Source organism: Arvicanthis niloticus, chromosome 25, assembly GCF_011762505.2.
Source record: "Arvicanthis niloticus isolate mArvNil1 chromosome 25, mArvNil1.pat.X, whole genome shotgun sequence".
Classification (NCBI taxonomy): Eukaryota; Metazoa; Chordata; class Mammalia; order Rodentia; family Muridae; genus Arvicanthis; species Arvicanthis niloticus.
In genome coordinates this window covers 8,112,892-8,119,526 of record NC_133433.1, presented here as the reverse complement: position 1 = coordinate 8,119,526, position 6,635 = coordinate 8,112,892, and the positions used below count along the sequence as shown (strand labels likewise).

Genomic DNA, 6,635 nt, shown 5'->3' with positions numbered 1-6,635 from the left:
TGTGTATAAATGACTTCTGGATCCATGCCACAATCTATAGTCTATAAAACTACTAGTGAGAGACAGAAAGGAGAGACATAACATAAATCAAAATGAGAAACAATTTTCCTATTTTTCTACAAAATAGCAAAAATTTGCCAGCCTGTGTAGTTTTGCTGATTTTTTTTTTTTGTTTTGTTTTTTTTTTGTTTTGTTTTTGATTTTTTTTTTTTGTTTCTGGTTTTTTTTTTTTTTTGTCACATATAAACCAAATGGCCACATCACTTTATTTCCCATGTAATGCAGCTCCCCTCTGTTGAGGTTGCACACATAAGCATGGCAGAGAATGCTAGATGGTCAAGATTCTATAGAGACTGTTGCTAAGAGAAAGGAACTACAGTAACTGCAACATCCATGTCACTTGTGGAAGAAGAGAGAAGGCAACCAGACTCAGTGGCTCACAGCACTGATACTCCTACTAGAAAATGCTTGCATGGCTGAAGCCAGAATAAGAAAGACCATGTTATCTTGACCAACATGAGCAAAAGAGACAAACTAATATCAGGTAAACAAAAGAATAGGAGAGAAAATATCTAGAGGTAGCAACATCTGGGCAGAACAGCAACCAGTGGTTGAAAAAGGAGCATGTATATCCAGGCTCATCTTCAGCCCATGTGAGGGTTGGTGGTCTGAATAAAAATAGCCCCAACAGGCTCATAAGGTATGGCAGTATTAGGAGATGTGGCATTCTTGTAGGAACGGTGTCACTGAGGGTGGGCTTTGAAGTCTCAGATGGAAAAGCCAGGCTCAGCATGTAACTGGCTCTTCCTGCTGCCTGCAGATCCAGATGTAAAACTCTCAGCAGTTACCTCTTCATCACCATATTTGCCTACATGGCACTATACTTCCTGCCATGATGATAATGGACTAAACCTTTGAATTGTAAGTGAGCCCCAACTAAATGTTTTCTCTGATAAGAGTTGACTTGATCATAGCGTCTCTTCACAGCAATAAAAAAAAAAAAACCTAACTATGACAACCCCTCATTTGTTTTCTTCTAAGGACAGAGACAGATTCTATTTTTCAAGCATCTGCCCAGTGAACTGATGACCCCTGATTCTGAAAGGTTGTAGCAATATCGCCTATGAGTGTAAGAATAAAGGGTCAAGCTGTTTTGGGGGATGGTTTTGTGGACTCTGTATTCATATGCTGACTTCTATGCCTAGATATCTGATTGAAGTCTAGACAACAGCATAGTCAGGCATCTCTTCCAGTCTCAATGTTACTTATTGTTTTTCAATACCTCTGATTGGTTAATAAAAGAGCTGATCAGCAAGTTTGCTGGACAGAAAAGAATAGGGTAGGACTTTCAGTCCAGTCAGGGATCCCAAAGAAAACTGGAAGGCCAGAGGACCACAGGGAGAAATTGTGAAGAGACCATGTAGAGGGACCAAAATGATTCTCCATGAGATTGTGATGAGAAAGCAGCTATGAGGACACACATGGACCAGAGTGAGCCAAGGGAAGACTGAGATGTAAGTAAAGGACTATTTGTCTCAGTAGTAGCAGCCTGGTCAGGTTAGAATGGATTAACATCTGCCCAACTACTTGTGATTGCACCTTATTAATAAAAATATCAGGTCTCTGTATCTTTATCTAAGAGCAAAAATGAAGTATGAGTCATAGATGTACCCTGCAGTTATTTGAGAGCAAAAGTGGTGAAGGGAAACCCTCCTAGAATTACATTAACAAAGCTGGCCCAAGAATCAACTCTGCAAAGAAGGCATGAAAAGTAGAGAAGAAAAATATGATTCCAACTTGAGCCAGCACAGCCTAAGGAAAGACTCCTTGAGAAGAAATTCAAGGACAGAGTCCTGGGGTTCATAAGCACTGAGCCCTGGCCTCCAACACAGTCACAATAGAGAACTTTGATATCTTCTTTTGGTCATGAAAAAATTACTGACAGCTCATAAATCAAGTCACCTGAAACTGTTTCTCAATTGATTTGCCTCAACCTAGTTTTCCCTCTCCTTTTTCCCCAGTGCTAGTTATCTGTATGTGTAGTGTGTGCTAATGGTATATGCTTGGTATATGCTCTACTGGAATGTGACCTGTCATGGGCAAATTATGAAGAGTTCATTAATGAACTTTACGAGAAGGACTTAATATGATCTCCTAGCCTAACAACCATGGGCTTGCAAGATTTACCCAGCACACCCCTCAGCCATTTATAGCCACTGTTGGTCTTTTGGCATCTTTTCCACCTAATCAGATCTTTTATCTCAGAATCTTACCATCCCATTGGCTACTGCCTGATTTATGAGCTCATTCTTCCTCAGAACTTACCAGCATCTGAAAGAATCTTGAGGTTTCCAGGGAGCTAATTGTAAACAATTTTAGATCATCTCTGGTCACCTGTGATTAATGACCATTGAGCACTGTCTGATCCTGTACAAATGCTTGTCCACAGATCAGACAAGAAAGCCATTTACCCTACTCCATTGTACTGTGGACTGTTGCTACCCCCCCACTCCCACCTCTTACACACACACACACACACACACACACACACACACACACACACCACAAACATATCAAATAAGGGTAGGGACTTTTAAAAAGTTTGTTTAGATCACATTTCCCCTTATTTTAGAATAGTTTTAAATCCTTGAAATAATAGAGATAAAATAGATATACATATTGATATAGTTATAGATAGATTGACATAGATTCTTTTTTTTTTTAAAAGAAGAATAGAACTTAATCTTTATTTATAGGACATGGCAGGGCATGAAATTCCACATAGAAATAAACTCAGAGGACAGCTTCATAGAGTATGTACAGTTTGTAACTGTTCAAGTATAGTTTCTTTTGTAAAAAGTGCTACAATAACAAACCACATTTAAAAAGAGTTCTTAGTAGAGAAACAGTGAGACAAATGTATGAGGACACAGGACAGCACAGCACATAGCTGACAACTTTGTGCCTTGGCTGACATTAGAAGTTAAACATCCCGGGAGCTCCATCCTGAACTTGGAAAGCAAAGCCTTCAGAGGTAGTTTCTGGCACATTTTGATCTTCCCCCTCCCCCTCCCCCTCCCCCTCCCCCTCCCCCCTCCCCCTCCCCCCTCCCCCTCCCCCTCCCCCTCCCCCTCCCCCCTCCCCCTCCCCCTCTCCCCTGAGAAGTACTTCTCAATTAAGTTTAATGAGGCCTTGTATACAGACTCGTTTTCATGGCTCTGTAGTGCTTCAATTTTATCTCAGCCTCCACATTCTTCAATCATTATACTGAGTTTCTCTGTCTCACCTAGTTTCTCAGAAGCCTGAAAAATATTTGAAATGGCATCAAGAAAAACCTGAATAATCTTGGTATCTTTTGCACTCAAGAGGTTCATCAAAGGTTCTATTATCCCACAATGAACGAGATACACAATCTGTTCAACAGTCCCACCACTGGTATAGTTGGTTATAGCCCATGCGGCCTCCTGTGTCTTAAAATCTGACTTAGAGAGGACACCAACAAGAAACGGGACTAGGCCATGATTCACAACTTGCTGTATCTGGTTCTGGCATCCGGCTGTGATGTTTTACATTGTCCACGTGGCCTCCTTCTGAATATTAGTTTTGGGGTTTGTTAGCAGGCTGGGAAAGACTGCAAGTGCTCCAGCGTTTATCACTTTCCGAGTCTGCTCATCTGTTCCAGTGATAATATTCCCTATGGCTCCCAGTGAGGGAGTCACAATGGGCAACTCCGTAGCTCCCAGAAGCTTCACAAGTTGGGGAACAACTCCCTTCTTCACAACCATCTCAGTACGCTCATTTGGACCATCAGTCAGGTAGGAAATAGCCCAGCAGGAATCTGCTAATACTTCTGGATCGTTGTGGTGCAGGAGTCGAACTAAAGTAGGAAGAATCTGCTCAACAGCATCTAAGGGAGGTGCAGGATTCTTGATTCGACAAAGGTTTGAGAGTGTCCAAGTAAGATTACGTAAGTAACCACATGCCAAGGATGACAGATCAGGAACTGCAAGAAGTGCCAACAGTGGGTCAATTGCACCATGTTTGATAACTAAGTCTCGAAAAACTGAACCATCACCTGCAATGTTTCCAAGAGCCCATACAGCTTGCTCGCTGGTGTGAGCATGGGGAGATGCCAAGAGAGAGAGATAAATACTGGAATAGCACCTCCATCTACCACAGCTTTGGTCTGCTCAGATGTTCCAGAAGCAATGTTGGTGAGTGCCCAAGCAGATTCAAACTGAATGGGGCTACAATCAGTATTGCCCAAGAAGGACACAAATTTCTGGATCAAACCAGCCCGGATGTTGTTGTCTATAGGAGGCTGTTTCTCTCTAGAAAGCAGTTTCTGAGCAGCTTGAGTAGCTTGGAGCTGGCTTTCCAAATTGTTACTGTTATGCCTTTAACAATGTCCTCAACAGACCAATTTACAGTACCCTGATTGTTTCGGTTTTCCTGGAGTGGAGAAGTAGCGGCATCGGGAAATGAGCTGACATTTGTCCTTTTCAGCATCTGGTCATCTTTTTTAGCTTTCCTAAGTTCCACATTAACCTTTATTCGGCGGCGGCGCATTTCTGTACTGTCTTTCCCCTTGTTCTTGAATCTGTTAAGCGGGCCAGCTGGTGAATTAACATTCTCGTTGGTGGACATGGTTGCAGGAACAGGAGGAAAGCTGCACAGCCGGCTCAGACTTCCACGAAAGTCGGTGCGGGGCTCTCAACCTGCAGGTCGGCGGCTGTCGAAACGTCCACTATCCCTCAGCCCTCAGACTTGATGCCCTTGCCATAGATTCTTATAGGAATTGTAACACCATTGGAAGAACAACAACATCAACTAACTGGATCCTGCAGAGATCCCAGGGAATAAACCACTTACCAAAGAGTATACATGAAGGGACCTGTAGCTCCAACTACATATGCAGCAGAAGACTGCCTTATCTGGCATCAATGGCAGGGGAAGCTCTTGGTGCTGTAGAGGCTTGATGCCCCAGCATAGGAGGATGTTAGAACAGTGAGGTGGAAGTGGGTGTGTGGAGGAGCACCGTCTTAGAGGTAAGGGGAGGCGGGATGGGTGAAGGATATGTAGAGGAGAGATGAGGAAGGGGGACAACATTTAAAATGTAAATTAATAAAATAATCAAAAAAGAAAGAAAGAAACAAGTTGCTTGAATTCAATTACTTTTTGTTGTATATGTACCAAAAGTCATCACTAAGTAATTAGGGACATGTGAGTTTCAGTGTTTACTTATAACGTATTACAGACCACTAAGCCACCGTTCTAAGAATTCCTAATTCTGCATTTAATTTTAATTGCTGATTCAGGAATAAAATTAAATAAAACATATATATATATATATATATATATATACCAAATTTTCTCATTATTAGACTTCATATGAACTAAACTTTAAAAAAAATGGGTATTATTCAATTAGTGTGCTTCAGTATGATATATATGGGAGTGTCATATTTGGAATTGATCCATACAAACTGAATTTCTATTGACAAAACATGTTAGATATCAAGGTGAAATAGAATAAACTTTTATTATCATAATGTGTTCTTAGGTTTTATACCTATCAAAAAGTCACTAAAGAGCAAAGACTCCTGGATTACAAAAAAATACTTTTCAGTATTCTCTCCCCATCACCAACTCAGGCAAAAAGATTTGTTTCTGTATTATTATATCAAATTCACAGTATTTCACTGGTAAACATTGACAGTTATATGAAATAAAAAAAACAGCGTAGCAAAACATCCCTTAGATACAGCTTAATTTGTGGGTTTTAAAATTTGAAAGTATTGTGAGAATGAGATCTAAGAGAATGAAAACCTATTTCAAAACAAAATTGTCTCCAGATAATGTCTGCTTATGTGGATATGATTGCTATTGCCAGAAACTGTGTAATTGACAATAATTTGCTTACTAATATAATTAAACTATGAACAAATGGTGCAAAAAATTATGAAGGATTTTGAGTAGGACGTTGGGACTTTTATCATAGTTATTACTTATTGGTACTAGTCACATTCTTTGCAGGCATTATTTGATGTTTTCAAAAATGAAGACAATGAGGATCATTTTTTTGCAGTAAAATGTATAAACTCTGAAATAGAGAATAGTGATGTTAAAACTAATGTTTACTGTGTGTTCACAAGAAAATACGAAATCAGGTAACTGGATGTACTAATCAGAGCTCTCAGGAAAAATAGAACGGATAGAAGGAATACAAGGTGTGTTTAGTAAACTGCCTCAAACACTTCTGGTTGGATAATCCAAACAGTGGCTGTATTCATGCTGTAGAGACTGACTGCTCTGTAGCTACACAGCCAACAAAGTTAGAAGTTGCTAACTTTGCTAAGACTGTACTGACCGCCTAAAGTTTGGTTGTGATAACAACAACTGAATCTCATCAGCAGCAGTAGCATTCACCTTCAAGAAGAAAAGACAGGGAATGAGCAGCACTAGTTTCCCCATGGGGTTTTGTACATCTGGACTACCAGTGGAAAATGCCAGAGCAAGAGCCTTCTTGGCTTAGTTAATAATCTTTTTTGAAATGTCCTAGCAGGTCTGCCCAGAGAACAATCCCATGCATTAAAGTTAATAATTAAGATTGATGATTAAATGAGCAAACCGGC

The 6,635-nt window shown here is 40.3% G+C and overlaps 1 pseudogene; it reads right to left on the bottom strand.

The window, feature by feature from the left end:
* Positions 1-3,161: 3,161 nt before the first annotated feature.
* Positions 3,162-4,747, bottom strand: LOC143438330 (importin subunit alpha-1 pseudogene; annotated as a pseudogene).
* Between the last annotated feature and the right edge of the window lie 1,888 nt (positions 4,748-6,635).